This window comes from Triticum aestivum, chromosome 2A, assembly GCF_018294505.1.
Source record: "Triticum aestivum cultivar Chinese Spring chromosome 2A, IWGSC CS RefSeq v2.1, whole genome shotgun sequence".
In the NCBI taxonomy this organism is placed as follows: Eukaryota; Viridiplantae; Streptophyta; class Magnoliopsida; order Poales; family Poaceae; genus Triticum; species Triticum aestivum.
In genome coordinates, this window is record NC_057797.1 from 58,295,746 (window position 1) to 58,312,291 (window position 16,546).

At 42.9% G+C, this 16,546-nt stretch overlaps 1 pseudogene across 1 annotated transcript in view; it reads left to right on the top strand.

Moving 5' to 3' along the window:
- Positions 1-15,882, top strand: part of LOC123187440 (nuclear pore complex protein NUP214-like) — an 18,074-nt pseudogene extending 2,192 nt beyond the window's left edge. The window contains exons 4-27 of the transcript XR_006494007.1: positions 273-419; positions 1,122-1,246; positions 2,478-2,587; positions 2,873-3,015; positions 3,120-3,282; positions 3,412-3,584; positions 3,711-4,477; positions 4,938-5,090; positions 5,196-5,253; positions 6,134-6,267; positions 6,339-6,463; positions 6,904-7,222; positions 7,447-7,654; positions 7,757-9,728; positions 11,571-11,619; positions 11,815-11,900; positions 12,087-12,175; positions 12,577-12,656; positions 13,880-14,105; positions 14,199-14,275; positions 14,374-14,431; positions 14,526-14,613; positions 14,702-14,771; positions 15,162-15,882. The product of XR_006494007.1 is annotated as a nuclear pore complex protein NUP214-like (transcript). The remainder of the gene's footprint in view (positions 1-272; positions 420-1,121; positions 1,247-2,477; positions 2,588-2,872; positions 3,016-3,119; positions 3,283-3,411; positions 3,585-3,710; positions 4,478-4,937; positions 5,091-5,195; positions 5,254-6,133; positions 6,268-6,338; positions 6,464-6,903; positions 7,223-7,446; positions 7,655-7,756; positions 9,729-11,570; positions 11,620-11,814; positions 11,901-12,086; positions 12,176-12,576; positions 12,657-13,879; positions 14,106-14,198; positions 14,276-14,373; positions 14,432-14,525; positions 14,614-14,701; positions 14,772-15,161) is intronic.
- Positions 15,883-16,546: the final 664 nt, after the last annotated feature.

Below are 16,546 nucleotides of genomic sequence, written 5' to 3' on the forward strand. Positions count from 1 at the left end.
AAAAAACGGTATTATTCTTTGTAATGCTTAGGCTTTACAAAATCAACCTGATTAGTATTGGTAGAGGGCTGTATGACAATAATGCTGGTACAAAATGTAGTATGTGTCTTGGGTGCAGCGTAGCATCCATCTTCAGGCACCGGTTCACTTTTGGGGCTGATATGTGCTGTCCTTCAGAACTTGCTAAGACATTTCTTTTTGTGTTGTAATTGAAGTTACTCATCATTGTCTTGGTTGTGCTGAAGTTTGCCATCTTTCTGAAATATATGTAGTTGACTGTTCCAAGGACGGGAACCATATTGCTGTGGCAAGAAAGAATTCACTCAGGATATTATCACCAGATTTGAAGGAAACATGTTGCATGGCCCTCTTGTTTCAGTTGTGGCCTGATAGTGATTCAGAGGGCACTGACATCAAAGGTAATGAGTCTCCATTTTGGTTTTTGGTATATGTCTCAGGTATATATTGAATTGTTGGGTTGCTCCAATTTTCTTGCTGTATCTACAAGGACAAGAGTAAAATAATACTAAATCGATGAATCTAATTATTGGAGAAGTAAAGTGTGCACCACAAAGATCATGGGATGAATGTTGAAACCAAACTTCCCTATATTGTTCCCTAATATCATCTCAAAATTTCCTACGGAACTTTGCATCTTTATCAATGGTTCTTCGATATATAATTTCAAAAGATGGCTATGATACAAATTTTAGCCTGTGGTGCACTTCACAAATATTTTTTACACCATGTTGTCCATCCTGCAATGTGATCATATTTGTGAGCTGTGTGTTGCTCGCTCATTTTGCACCTAAAAAGAACCATGCTTGCTAGCATGATCTACTACAGATTAAAAATCAATTTACAAGGAAAAGAATATATCGTGAGTCAACGACCAAACAAGCTAACTCTCAGGGTAGCAACATGATCATATTTATGAAACTGCATTATGTTAGTGCCGCAATCAGCCACGAGGCCATCAGGCATAACTGCATATCCTTATAGAACTGGGGAAGGGGTGACTGTGTATACAGAAAATAACACCATTTAATACATCAAATCATGTTTAGTAGTAGATGTTACCATGATTCTTTGTTGATATTATATGTTCAAAATTTCATCAGTGGATTCCATCGGGTGGGTTCGCGATGATAGCATTGTTGTCGGTTGTGTTCGATTGAATGAAGAAAGCAATGAAGAGGGTTATCTGGTCCAAGTTATAAGAAGTGGAGGAGATACATTTTTTGAGGTGAATTGCTCTTCTAGTTCTGGCTGCTTCTCCTCTTTTAATTCACATTTTGTTGTGTGGCGTTTCTTTGGTGAATGTGTCATTTGCTAAATGTTCTTTCTGGGAACATTCTTGGGTAAAGCTACATTTTTCGAGGTGAATTGTTCTTCTAGTTCTGGCTGCTTCTCCTCTTTTGATTCGCATTTTGTTCTGTGGTGTTTCTTTGGTAAATGTGTCATTTGCTAAATGTTCTTTCTGGGAACATTCTTGGGTAAAGCTACCTCAGTTTGGCAAATATTTATTTTAAAGCATATTTATGCACACAAGACTAAGTGTGGTCGGTAGTTGTATGTATTTAAGAAATGTAAATCAAATACTTATGGTATTATCCTTCAAAACACAATTTATATGACAGAAAAGTGATCCCATTAGATTCGCATTCAAAAGTGCTAGTAATGATTGAAATTTTCTATGACAGAAACCACATATTATTGGAGTAATAATTGATCAAAGCCTTGTCTTAATGAATCAGATGTATCGCCATTATCTGAGTGATAGTCTTGATTTTCATTTTATTGTTGGTTGTCTGTGTGTGAAAAATGGTGTTTTCACTCTGCACATGTTGGCAAATTATGCTGAAATCTAGGAATGAAAGCACCCTTTGAGCCATACTGTGCCCGCTGCCAAAGAGATCTCAGGCTTGTTGGATGTGGTAATAATATCAATATTGTCACTGACTTGTAGATTATTCTTCATGAAGACTAATCTTTTGAAGTGGCAGTTGTCACTTGTAACTCCTTGAGAGCAGAGTCCATTAGTAAACTACTTGCATGTATGTCTATCCAAAATTACTGAACTGATACTTCGTTCTGCATAAATTTATCCTGAAAAGATGTAGGAATGCCACATACTCCATCCGTCCCAGAATAAGTGTCTCAACTTTGTACTAACTTTAGTGTTAGTACAAAGTTGTACTAAGCTTGAGACACTTATTTTAGGACGGAGGGAGTATATACTAGAATTAAGATGTATTGGGCTATTGCCTATTAGGTTCTGTAATGGATATGATCACGTGCTGGTAATGGAGTATTATATTTAACTTAGGAAGGAAAACTCAGCTATATGCGGTGACCCTTTTGTATTGTGTAACAAAACATATTTACTAAGATATTCTAGTTTGTGCTCCCTTTGACTTCTGAATTTCCGTACTGACTGGCTGAAGTAATGTTATTGCTTTCTTAATGCCTTATAGAGCTCAAGCAAGCCAGTTGTTTTTAGCTATGATGTTTTCGGAGGTATCATGGATGATATTTTACCATCTGGAGTTGGACCAAATCTGCTATTGGGCTATCTGCATCGCTGGTATGCAAAACCGGACTCAACATTCTTTATTCAACAATACCTCTATAATCTATAATCTATAATCTAGCTATTGTTTATTTCATGTACTTTGTGTGCATGGTGGTGTTGGAAAGAACCTTTTTTCCCATAAATACTGTAGGGGAAGCCTATATGCCGGGAAGAATTATTTAACAGAGTGCACCATAGTACCATACAGATAGATAGAATATTTGAAAAGGGTATTTGCAGATGGATTCTGTCTCTTGTTACTGTTGTCATGTCTGATATATTTGTGTAATTTGACAGGGATCTCCTGGTTGTTACAAATAAAAAGAGCACCGATGACCACATTTCTCTTTTGAAATGGCCGTCGAGAACTGATGAGGAAAGAACTGTGGTATACCTCGAAATGGTGGAGGATAAATATAGTCCTAGGATTGATCTGCAAGGTATGACATAACTCAGAAAACCACAATAACATACCCTATTCATTGTTTTGAAAACAATACCCTATTCATTGTTTTGAAAACAATATACTCCTTTTGGCTTTCAGAAAATGGTGATGACAATGTTATATTGGGGTTTGGTGTGGAGAATGTTTCGTTATTTCAGAAGATCACAGTACTGGTTGGACCTGAACAGAAGGAGGTTGCCCCTCAACATCTTCTACTTTATTTGACTAGTGAAGGGAAACTAATTATTTACTATCTTGCCAGGTAGGTTTTTTGTTGAAACTTGGCAGTGCCATAGTTAGATGAAAAGACTGTTTACTTTTGTACTGCATTTCCTATATACTGACATTTTGTTTTGAATATTTTCCTTGTTTTGACACTGTTCTAATTTAGGATTTCTGACCCGTCCGATTTACCTCAAACAAGTCTGTCTACCATTGAGGATAGTAATGTGAATAAACAAATTTCTCCTGCAACTGCGTCTAATAAGGATCTGACTCCAAGTGTTACAAGCTCAATGGCCAAGAGTCTGCTCGCAGGACCTGGGGCATCTAGCGCACCAGCAGGTAAGAGATCGCTACTCAGGACTCAGGAGTTACTATCTTGCATCTCGACCTCTGCTGGGCTGTTTTCTATATTTCTTACCAGTGTTGGAAACTTAAAGAATTCTGCTATTTCTTTTATTCTTGCAGAGAAAGATCAGCATGGATCAGGAGATGCAAAGAGCAGTTTCCCAATTTCAAATAGCAAGGACATAGCTGCTGGCAGTTCATTGCTTATCTCTTCTGATAAGAAGCCATTGGATACCAAGCAAGTGAACACGGCTTCCCCATTTGCACCTCCTTCTAGCTCAGCACCAACAGGCAACATGAAACCTGGAATGCCGTTCAGCTTTTCAACAGGTAATAATGTTGGTCTAAATTCAACAGGAAGCAAGGGATCTAGTGAACCAGTATCTTCATGGCAACCGAACACCAGCGGCAGTTTTGTAAGCAGCCAACTTGGTAAAGGTGGCTTCGATTCAGCCAAACCACTGGGAGCATTTGGGGGGTCTCAGAACGCTACAAAAAGTGGTGGTAGCCTTAGTTTTAAATCATCAGTGTTCAGCTCAGATGGATCTGTTCCAGTTAAGACTGCAGAAAGGGATGGGGCTAGTAGTTTCGGAAGCTACCCAGCGCAAACCAGCTACACTACTGAGAGGAAAGTTCTTGGTTCCTCAGCTGGCTTAAGTTCTGTGCCATCATTGTCGATTTCTCCAAATAAACCAGTTGGAGCTTCATCTGCTGGGTTTGGGGCAGGAAATCTTGAAGTACCTCCTGTCTCCCGTGGATCACCTCTGCCACAACAAACCATTGGCAAATCACCCAACAACAGGAACCATACGTCAGCGGATTCAAAAAATTTCAAGTTGGGCACAATGTTTGATACCCAACAAGATCTATCTAAGAAGATTTACAGTGTAAGATCAAGCTGTTTTAGTGTAATGTTTACTATTAAGCCTTGCTGTGTCATCTTATCTGACTCATCGTGATATACATATCTATCATAAGTATCCTATTGATTGAATTTCCTAAATACGTTCACCTTGTCTAACTTTTTCAGTGCATTTCCTTTGATATGCATATCTCCATTATTGAGTTTCTTGCATATGTTTATCTCGTTCAACCTTAAATAGAACATTCTTTTGCACCAGTCCAGAGACCTGATTTTTTTTATTCTATTCTTCAATTGTTTCATGCTAGGACCATATTCCTCTCGTGACTATAGTAAACATGTTATCCTCCAATGTATTAAATAATTTAAATATTGGATTTGGATCTACTTTACAGTTTGCTACCTCACTGAGCACTTAACTGCCAGAATGCATGTGTTGCATCTTCTCTATTTTGACCAATAAGTTTTGCCCTTTCATTAAACAGATAAATGATATGACCGAGGAGTTAGATACCCTCCTGTCATACATAGAAAAAGATGGTGGTTTCAGAGATGCTTGCATGACCTTGCAGCAGCGTCCTCTTTCAGTTCTTGAGGGTGATCTGCAAAACCTCTTGGAACTATTGCAGGTCTTCAAGGTAATTTATTTATTTTCATCTGGACTTTTCTTGAGGGTCTCAGACATTATTTGCAGTACTGCCTGTTCAAAATTATTACTTAACATGTCTTATTGTGAACTCCAGAACAAAGTAGAGGAACAATGTTCAAAAGCTGAAGATCTTCGAAATAAGATGTTCCAAGGTACTTCCTGTTTATACCTGGAAATAGAACAATAAGAACACTTCACCTTAAACTAGAACAAATGCACTGTCATAATGTCGTTAGTGATTAATATATACCTGGAAGAAATAATTTAATCATCATTCAAATCTTTCGATACGCTATAGACCAGCGCCTTTGTAATCTATAGTTACCTGAGATCCCCATGCACTTGGTTTGGTGCCATGTTCTTTTTTGGCAGAGAAGTTACTGAACCGCACTTTTTTTTGGAAAAAATGTTGATATATTGTATCTCTCATCTATTGATGCTCATAACTTTGCTTACTTCACAATTCCCCTAACACATGCATCCTACACATTTTAGAATTTTGAGCCCCCCTTCGAAATATTATTGTTTAGACATAAAAAGAGTCCACACTATACAATTTCACTATGGCTGTTAGGTCAGGGTACAAACTGGGGGTTCTGTGTGTTGCATCTGAGCAGATATCTGATGCATCTGGTGTGTCTAACGAGATAAATCTGCAGAGAGTTTACCAAAGGTTTCTCATTGAATCCACTATACCAGTATCTGAGTGCTGTGTGGCCGTCTGCTTTAACAAGCTTCTATTAAGTTGAAATATTAACACTGTTGTGCTGCTTATCAAAATCATGGTATCACTTATAAACTTTCCTAGGCAATGCACCTTAAGTTTACCAGCTGATCTATGAGGATTTTCCAAGTTATTACTGGTAGTTTTGAAGTTCTGTCAATCCCTTGACATGGAAAACATAGTGTCTGTACTCTGGAGAGATAAACAGTTAATCCACTTGCGCCCAAGCTTTTTTCTGGGCGAGGAAAAATGTCCAAATAAACATTTGACCTATGCATTGAATGACCTTATTTTCTGTTTCTCCTCAGTTTCTGCTAGGCAAGCTTATATGAAGGGAATTCTCACTCAGTCTTCAGATACTCAGTACTGGGATATATGGAACCGCCAGAATTTGAGTCCAGAATTTGAGGCAAAGAGGCAAAATATTCTCAAAGCTAATCAGGTACTACTGTCTAATTCAAGTGCTTTTGAAATATTAATGAACTAATGGCTTTTCCTTTTATTATCATATAGGATTTGACAAATCAGCTGGTAGAGCTGGAGAGGCACTTCAATAATCTGGAGATGAACAAATTTGGTGAAACTGGAAGAGTTGCTTCAAGTCGTAGAGCTGTTTATTCCAACAAGTCACGGTCTAGGTATTCACCTACTATCTCGGTAGAGTATCCCAATGCATTTTGTTGATATTAACATCAAATGGATGACAAACGTGGAACAATATTCAAACAGCTGCTATTGTGATTTTGGTCCAAAATTAAATCAATCATTTTGCTAGCATGTTCGGAGAGATCTGTAAATCCCTCTTGACATAAAAGGGATGGGTTTTTGCTTGCATGTGTGACCTGTATTAACTTGTTGAAATTGCTTCTCATTTTAACGTACCTGACAGTGTTGGTTGTGGTGTGACCTTAGTGGTAGAAATACAGTGTAATTAATTCAGAATACTGTTCTGCGAATTTGGTAAATTTGCTGTGTTATAACCATGCCTGTCTTCTGTACCACTTTTTGTAGTGAGTCATTTTCCAATTCCATCCATTTTTGTGAGCTTCTTACCTGATTTCCAGTATTTACTTGACAGTCAGACACAGTTATCCAGCGTGTACAATGCACTGAATTCGCAATTAGCAGCAGCAGAGCAACTATCTGAATGCCTTTCAAAGCAGATATCTGCACTAAATATAAGTTCTCCTTCTAAGAAGCGAGGGGCAGTGACCAAAGAGTTGTTTGAATCAATTGGTCTAGCCCATACGGCAGATGCAGCCAAATTTTCAGGCGGTACCCCTTCCAAGTTAATTCAAAGGTTTCCATCCACGAAAGAGCACACAAAGGGCATGCTGGGACCTTCCAAGAGTGCTGAACCTGAGACTGCACGAAGGAGGAGAGAGTCACTGGATAGGGTAAACTCCCAGACCAAAATTTGCATTTGTATCTAATATGCATGTGATTTGCAAAGAAGATGTTGATCTTCAGTTCCCAACTCCCATTAACCCCCATCCTGCAAATCATGTGATTTGCAAAGATGTTTTCTCTTGGCATATGTTTGCTCTATACCTCTTTTCTTTTGTGTTCTACGTGGTTGACTGGAAGCAGATCTAACATGAGTTCCTTTTTTTTCTGATAGAGTTTGGCTAGTTTGGAGCCTCAGAAAACTACTGTAAAGAGAATAGCGCAGCAACAACGCCTCAAGATTAGCAGTGATCTCCCATTCAGGTCAAACAAGAAAATGTTTGATTCTCAAATGGCAGCTATCTCCCAGGAAACTTTTGGTGGTAGCCCCAGTTCATCAATAGTCGAATCATATACTAGCAGGGTTCGTTCTCCAATTGAAGGTAAGTTATTGGCCGTAGGCATTGATAGATACATGGGTATTTCAAGGAGGTCCTGATTATAGACACTGTTACAACATATGACATTCTGCTTGTCTTTTACAGTGCTGGATGAGAAAACAAAACCGTCAGGACCCCAGGGCAACTCTTTGTTCAAATGGGTAAAGGAACCAGCTGGGTCATCTCAGGGTTCAGAGCAAAAGCATCTTGACTTATCAGGGCGAATGAGAAGTGCTGATCAGTCTTCAAAGTTGACACCATCTTCACCGGCATCATTCAGTTACACACAGAAGGATGCAAGGGATAGGACCAGCACACCTAATGTTGCATCTTTAGGCACAATGCATACCGTGCCTAAGTCAAATACTCTGACCTTCAAAACCAATATAGCTCCTAAAACTAACACCAATACACGGCCAGATATGTCACCTTCAGTGTCGAGCCCGATGCCTGTCAAAACTTTGTCTGGGGATTCTGGAGCTGGATTTACCTTGACTACAAAGAACAGATATGGTGACCAGGACGTACCATCTTTTGGAAGCATGAAAGGGTTTGGCATTTCTCCACAGAATACAGGTGTTAATAAACCATCTTTGTCTTCTGAACCTTCTAAGCCTGTTGTGTTGCATGGGAAGACTTTCCAAGTTAGTGGAGTCAGTGATACTATGCAGAACTCAGCCAAAGCTTCACCCCAGGTGGCATTTTCACCAACATCACAGTCATCTTCATTTCCTATAATGTCAGGTGCTTCCTCTTCAGCTGCATCGCTCTTATCAACCATGCAAGCATCAGCTGCAAAGACTTCTGATGTTTCATCTCCAACGGTTTCTTCCACACTCCCACCACAGGAGTCAGCACCAAAAACTCACCCAACAGTACCTGAGGGTACCGTGTCTTGTTCCCTGCCATCTATACCAACACCTGTTAAGGAGTCATTACCTGGCTTGAATAAAAATGCATCTACTAAACCTGAAGTGGTGGCACCAGAGGTAACTGGAACCACAGTCTCTGTAAGTGCTACTTTAACAGGCGTACCTACAAGTGAAAGCAAAACTGCATTGCTTCCGGTGACCAATAGCAGCTTACCTTCTAATCCTCCATCCATTCCTGTGCCTAAAGTTGTGCCAGGGGCAACAGAATCTGCTGTTGTCACTTCCACAAGAAAAGATGGAGGACCAAGCAATCTCTCATCAGATGAAGATGAAATGGATGAGGAGCGTCCTTCTGCAAGTGCAGATCTAAACTTGGGAGCCCTTAGTGGGTTTGGTCTTGGGTCCGCACCTTCTTCAAGTCCTAAAAAATCCAATCCTTTTGGGAGCGCATTTGGTACGTCTGAGAGTAAAAGTTCAAGCTCACCGTTTACTTTGACCACCAGCCCAGGACAGCTTTTCCGTCCAGCATCACTGAGCATTCCTTCATCTCAGCCAGCACAGCCATCTCAATCAACTAGCTCAAGTACATTTTCTAGTGCATTCTCAAGTGGGCTTGGTGGATTTGGACAGTCTGCACAGATTGGATCAGGGCAGCAGTCGGGATTTGGGCAGTCTGCACAAATTGGAGCTGGTCAGCAGGCAGGTTTTGGGCAGCCAGCACAAATTCAGTCAGGATTTGGCCAGCCGGCACAAGTTGGAGCTGCGCAACAGTCAGGATTTGGGCAGCCTGCACAAATTGGGGGTGGGCAGCAGTCAGGATTCGGGCAGCCTGCACAGCTTGGTGCTCAGCAGGCGCTTGGATCTGTTCTGGGTTCTTTTGGACAATCACGCCAGCTAGGAGGCTTTGGTGGATTTGCTAGTTCCTCTTCTGGGGCTTTTGCTTCTGCACCTTCCAGTAATTCTGGATTTGCTGGTGCTGCAGCAGGTGGAGGTTTCTCTGCAGCTGCTACTTCTGTTGGTGGAGGGTTTGCTGCTGCTGCTACCGGTGGAGGGTTTGCTTCTCTTGCCTCCAAAAGCGGTGGTGGTTTTGCTGCCGCAGCTTCATCTTCTGGTGGTTTTGGAGGTGCAGCCCAGGGTGGTGGTTTTGGAGGTGCGGCCCAGGGTGGTGGTTTTGGAGGTGCGGCCCAGGGTGGTGGTTTTGGAGGTGCGGCCCAGGGTGGTGGTTTTGGAGGTGCAGCCCAGGGAGGTGGCTTCGGAGGTGGTGAGATCTCTAGAATTTTTGCTCTATTTTGGATGCACATACTTATATACTTGGCCTATATCTATATGTTCATGATTTGATGTGCTGGGTACATATTTCCTTGTCAAGACATGTCTCTAAAACGCTAACTAGTTGTCCAACTGTTTATTAACTATTTGAGCCAAAGTTCTAACTAATGGTTAAAGAATGGAACTGTCACCTAACCTTATACACATCCTTCTCCATGATTTAACTACTTCCAATCCAGATAATTATATACATATTTTTTTTTGCAGTATAAAAAAAGCACCCTTGTACATCTTATACGCATAATGAAACTCGCAGCAATAGTACACGGTAGCAGCAGAAAGAGGGAGACCTGACTGAAGTATGCTTTGTTAAATGCCTCATGTCTGACGTTCCATTCTATAGGAACATAAATTCCTGCTGTTAAATGGCAGTGGTAAATGTTTTAACATCCAGTAAACTATATAAACGACCTTTCCTATTAGTTTGAACCTTTGAATTGAATTTAACAGCAGTGTATGGCTTACCTTTACCTTGTTATTGGCCTTTTACAAGGCCACAATGGCCTCTATTTAGCAGTGATTTGAGCTAGCTGATTGAATGACAATTACAATTAAGTATAGTAAATGTTTGATTTTCTGTGAGTGAAGTATATTAAATCTGACATGTACTAAATATTCTTTGAAGTTAAACTGTAGAATAGTGCTTGTTTCTTCTGGAAAGAACACCAACGCATAATGCTTTTGGCATATGAAAAAAAAGAGAGGTTTGGCTTTCTTGTCAGGAATAGCAATAATCAGGTTTTGATGAGGTTGCTTTATTTAGTTGGGGCTGTGTTTAGAATATACTCCCAAAACAAGTGCATTTTTTCTTTATTTTCCTTGTAAAAGTTATCTGGTCTTGGGTTTAGGAGTAGCCTAAGTATTTAAGATACTATTATCTTTCTGCACAGCCGTGATTACTAAACTGAACAAATAATCAGTTTCAGTATGTTATTAATTACTCCCACCGTCCCAAAATAAATGTCTCAACTTAGTATAAACTTTAGTACAACTTTGTACTAAAGTTGAGACACTTATTTTTGGACGGAGGGAGTACTTAGCTATTGACCGTTTTGTTAAAAACATCGCCAATCAATTATTACTTGAGTATTGGTGTTTTCATGTGTATTTCCAAATGTAGGCTTGTTGTCCCACAAGATTATTTTTGAGATAATCGTTTTAGTTGACATAACAGAGTAACAACTTATAATCAATTTGGCCTTCTGGGGGTTTGTGACTAAATGATGAGTTTTACTTATAGCTTGATCTTATACCAACTTTGTTGTCTGCAATTTTTTAGGACTAACATAATTTGGTTGATCTTGAAGGTGGTTTTGGAGCTTTTGGCAGTAATAACCAAGGGTCTACTGGTTTCTCATCATTTGGTGGGAGTGGCGCTGCAGGGCCTGGAAGACCCCCGGCGGATTTTTTGACGCAGATGAGAAAATAGTGCACTTTGTCTCCAGGCACCCCCAAGTACTGTCCAGAAATGTTCAAACGGCTTTTGCTGTTGTATGTAAATCAAAAACCTTTTTTGACATGCTGGATGACAACATTTGTGCGAAAGCTGATGTTGCTAAGATGGAGCTCCAATTTTCGCCTGTCCCGTATTCAGTACAGCACTACAGCATTTAGTCATCGTTCTGAAAGACGAGAGTATTCGTGGCAACAACAATGTTTTAGGTGGGAACAACATATTGTTGTGGTTGGTTCATGATGCATTCATGTATGCTGATGCTGGGTCTCGCCATTGCCAGGTACCTTGTCAGCAAAAGACATCTTGAGAGAGTGCAAAAGAGAAGCACTCGACCATATTTTCCTAGAAAGAAAAATGATCAGTGTATTTCGCCCCTGTTTATTTTTGTACACCATCAAAAGAGGAAACGGCTGCCCCGTCCTTTTTTCTCTACGTGGCTCGGTTCACTGCTGACATCGGTTGCAAATTCACTATTCAACACCATATATTCCTTGTTGCTTTAACAGAACTGGCCGCTGAGGCTGCCAGGTGCTTACACAGGGATAAAAAACAAAAGCATACGATGCCAAGCACTTGTTAACAAGCAACGGCCTGAGGTATTCGCTTATCTTTGTGCAAATATAAGAAGGGGAAAAGCTACGGCTGGAAGGAGTTTATTCCATGTCTTAGCGCGCCATACTATAGTTTCCTTCTCTCTTTTGGCCCGCGAACCGATGCTGGAGGAATATATGCATGGTTTTAGTTCCTCCTTGTGATAACCGATTGGTCATATTTGTTGACAACTTAATGCGGAAGGAATCCGGCAGGTGCTTGGAACAGAACATATGCACGCACGTACGCCTCACTCAGTTACAGGGACGCCCACAGGTACAAGCATATCATGAGGACGTGAACCCGTGGCTCATATCTCAGTATAATTAGGTGATGATCTGTTCCTGGTCGCAGTGACAAGCTGCTGATTGATTCCCTCTACACCTTAGAGCAGATTTAATCGATCCACGTAACAGCAGCAGCAGCAGGGAAGCATAATCCAACGGAACCCAAAGAGGAAGGCGCCGGCTTTTAAAAGAAGAGAGAAAATACTGCTCCGCGGCATCACCCACCCCCTTTGCTTTTTGTATGGTCAAGCTTTCCCTGCAAGCCCCACCGCATCTAGCAGCCGCAGCCAAAATCTCATGTGGTTTTGGCATGGGTGAAAATGCCAAAGCGGCATAAGCCAACCAGTTCATCATCATTAGCATTGCTACTTTGCATGCCACATGTAGAAGTACTAGAGCCAAACCAACCAACAAACAGTGAAGCTGCGGCGTCGGCTTCAAAGCTCACCTCCCCAGCGTTCCTTTGGGAGGTGCCAAACTTGCCAGAGGAGACACCGCGGGGGAAGGAACTCAATGCTTATTCCGTGATTATTCCACATTCCTTGCCTTTGTGCGGACTCCTCACTCCCGAGAAGGCATCCAAGAATGGGCGCCTCCGCTTTAGCCCTCTTTTGCATGCTGCACTCATGCCCAAATTCCCCTTCTGGATGCCCGCCCTGCAGTCAAAAGATCGATGGCCGGCCCCTCCTCAGCCCCTGCGCTCCCCCGACTGATATTCCTCCTGTTCCTCGACACACACATGCAGTGAACCTGCGCGGCGACGCAGGTGATCATTGCGGATCGATCGCATGGATGGAATACTAACCAATGCTGATTGACCACAAATGTTGCCGCGCGCTCTCTCGTTTCAGCAATCAAAGAGGCCCGGAAATGACACCGGAATCGGTTCCGGGCACTCAAGGAATCTATCCAAAGAGGCCCGCAAGTTCTCATGCAACACATACAACAGCTCGAGGAATCTAAGAGCAGGGAGAGGCCTGCAAGTTCTCACCCGGGCAGCGCGAAAGTCGCCATGAGAAGAGAATGAGGTGCTCCCTCAAAAGGAAAAGATCGCGCTTCGCTTTCGGGCTTTCGCCGGCCCTTCTCAGGCCGGCGCCACGTACGTAACTTCCGGCCAAATCAGGCGCAAATGTATCATCTATGCATGCTCAGAGAGAGGTTGTTAACTTGTTGTTGTAGCTGCAAAGGGAGAAAGATCGGCCAGGGGTGGGGGGAGGGGGTGGGTGCCCTCGGAAGGAATAAGGATCATATCTCTTTTCAGCTCCTGCGAATATAGGGTCCTCGCGCTTTGAGTGTTGAGCTTGCTCCAACGATCCGAGATTCCCTCCCTCCCTCCCCCCCTGCCTCATCCATCCGTCCATCTACCTCTGCCCTTATAAGTCGAGACCCCGCGTTAGATCGCACGGGAGGTGGTTGGGTTCCATAGTCATAGGCCAAGGTTGTCTCACTCCCGGAAGGCCGGCCGTGGTCCGAGTCTTTCTTTGGTTACTAGAAATAGCGGCGCCGGTGGTAAAGCTGCAGCGGGGATCTTGTCTGACGGCCGGCCGCCCAGGAATGTGCAGCATGCAGGCAGAGCATTGCCAGTACATGACGGAGCCTGAGCAGGTAAAAGAGTTGCACCTGCAAGGAAGAATTACCTTTGCTCGACTTGTTCTGACTTGTGTTCTTACGTGAGATGTTTGATTGATGGCAGATGTATCACCAGCAGCAGCAGCAGTTTCATGATCACAGGCAGCACATGTCCTCGAGGCCTAGCTTGTCCCCGGAGAAGAAGTTCTTCATGAAGGGCCAAGGAGGGGCAGGAGGAGGAGGAGATTCGGGGCTCATCCTGTCGACGGATGCGAAGCCTCGGCTTAAGTGGACTCCTGAGCTGCACGAGCGGTTCGCGGATGCGGTGAAGAAGCTAGGAGGGCCTGACAGTAAGTAAATGATCGATTTTTTTTTTCGTTGTTCATGGCAGAAATGCATAGGTGAACCTCCTTCTGATGGCTACATTACTGATACTATCGCAGAAGCTACGCCGAAGGCAATCATGAGGGTCATGGGAATCCCGGGATTAACTCTGTACCATCTTAAGAGCCACCTCCAGGTACATGATACAGAGTTGTTATTTAGCTATTGTTTATCTAGCATGATGCATGTGTTTGTTTGAGCAAGAAACTTAGCTGTTTAACTGTTTCCTCATAGAAATTCAGACTTAGCAAGAATCTCCAAGCGCAAGCTAATGCCGTCAATGCAAAAAATGGTGAGTAAATCATAAATGGGTCTGAGGCAAAGTTATTTGCTAATTATCCAATAGATGATGTATCATTAACCCTGCTTTCGATTTTTATTTCCAGTTTATGGCTTTGGCACAGCGACGGATAAAGCGTGTGAAGGGCATGGATCATCAGGTGATCACCTGAACCGAGAGACGAACACCAGCAGGTAAGAAGTAATTTGGGTTTTTGCTACATATATATGCACTCGACTTGCATCCTACTTTTTTTAATGAAATTCGGCATATTTTGGTTAGGTCTATGCACATAAACGACGCCCTCCAAATGCAAATTGAGGTCCAGAGACGACTGCACGAGCAAATAGAGGTACGATAAAATAAACAGCGCAGTCTCAATCTTCTTCTGTACCTATGGAACCTACAGTTTATCACTGTCAGTAGTGCAGTAAGAATATATTACTATCTTCATTCAACATGACTGGTTTTTGCTATCCATGTCACCTGTAACCTTGGCTCAACCAAATCCTGGAAGCAAATGGTAGTCTTGTGCTGTTATATACGCTGGTCTGAAATGCTGCCATATATTCAGGAGTGCTCATTTAATTTCGGTGTCTTGAGCTGCACATTTTTCTTTCTCGTTGCTGTTTCTGAAACTGATAAACTAGCTACTACAATGTCTGAAGTTATTTTTCTCGAATACCAAGTCTGAAGTTATGACTTATGAGTGAGACAGTGCATGATGGGTTGATCTTTGAAGGTACAAAGGCACCTGCAGCTCCGGATCGAAGCCCAGGGGAAGTACCTGCACTCCGTGCTGGAGAAGGCGCAGGAGGCGCTCGGGAAGCAGCACGTCGTCGCCGGCCTCGAGGCGGCGGAGCCCACGCAGCGGCTGCCGGAGCTAGCCTCGTCGGTGAGACGAGGATTACTCCAGAACGACGGCTCGGCCGATGACAGCTGCCTGACCGCGTCCGAGGACATCCTCTCCATGGGCCTCTCCGCGTCTGCCACCCGTAGAGGCTGCGGCGCTCCGTTCGAAACCTCGGCGAGCGCGAGCCGCGAGGAGGACGAGGAATGCTACCTGTTTCTCGGCAAGCCTGAGGGGCGGCGTGAGGTCAGGAGGGACGGGTGCAACGGTGGCGCGGCGTTCGGGAAGGCGGCGGAGCTGGACCTTAGCATCGGCGTCGTCGCGGCGAGCAGCAGGCGGCGGCCGGACGGCGGCGACAGGCTTGACCTGAACGGATCAGGCTGGAACTGAGTGAGAGGAGCAAGTGAGATGCATGCAAGCCATGCATGGCGGAAGCGTTCTTGCTCTGAACATGATCATGCAGAGTTTCAGAAGCAGGCGCATCCGTGCATGGAAAGCCAGAACGGCAGGACAAGAGTGACGTGGTGGCCTCCTGTAATGTCTCACAGTCTGTATGCTGCAGCTGTGATTCGGTGAAATAGTCATTTTTTGTCACGATGGCTCTTGTGTCATGCTTGTGTTATTGTGCATACCTTTTTTTTTCCTCTACAGCAAATGTAGGAGCTCCACCACTTTATCAAGTAGGGAAAAAAATGACCAGTTAATAAGAAAAATTAACTGAAAAACTTATACAACGAGCTCAACTCGTCTAGCTAAACTAGGCATGGAGCCTATACCCGTGTTGACAAGACGGTGAAATGGGCTACAAAACAGCGCCAATCAACCACAAAACAACATACATCAGACCATGACGAAGAGAAACAACGATCTCTCAACTACCAAAAATATCATCACTGCATCGGGTACTAGACTAGATCCGGTATGACCTGCAAACCGAGCACACGGTTCCCCGATTGACTTCAAAAAAGTGTGCAAGATACCGCGAAAATGAAGTACACACGAAAGAAACTCTGGTTGTTGCCGACAACCAAGAAACCTCTCCATCAAAATAAGAATTCCGCTAAGACATCTTTTTTGTTTTTGGCAAACCTGAGCCCTCAAGGAGGGCTAAATTTTATTATTTAGCAACTAAGGCAATGTGCAGACAGTAATTTCCCCTTGAGGAAATAGATTGCCTCCGAGGCCAATCTGAAATTACATTCAGAGACTTTGCTGCATAGGAAGTTGCATCTAGAAGAGGATAGACAAAAATGTACTTGGAGCGCTACTGGAGTTTT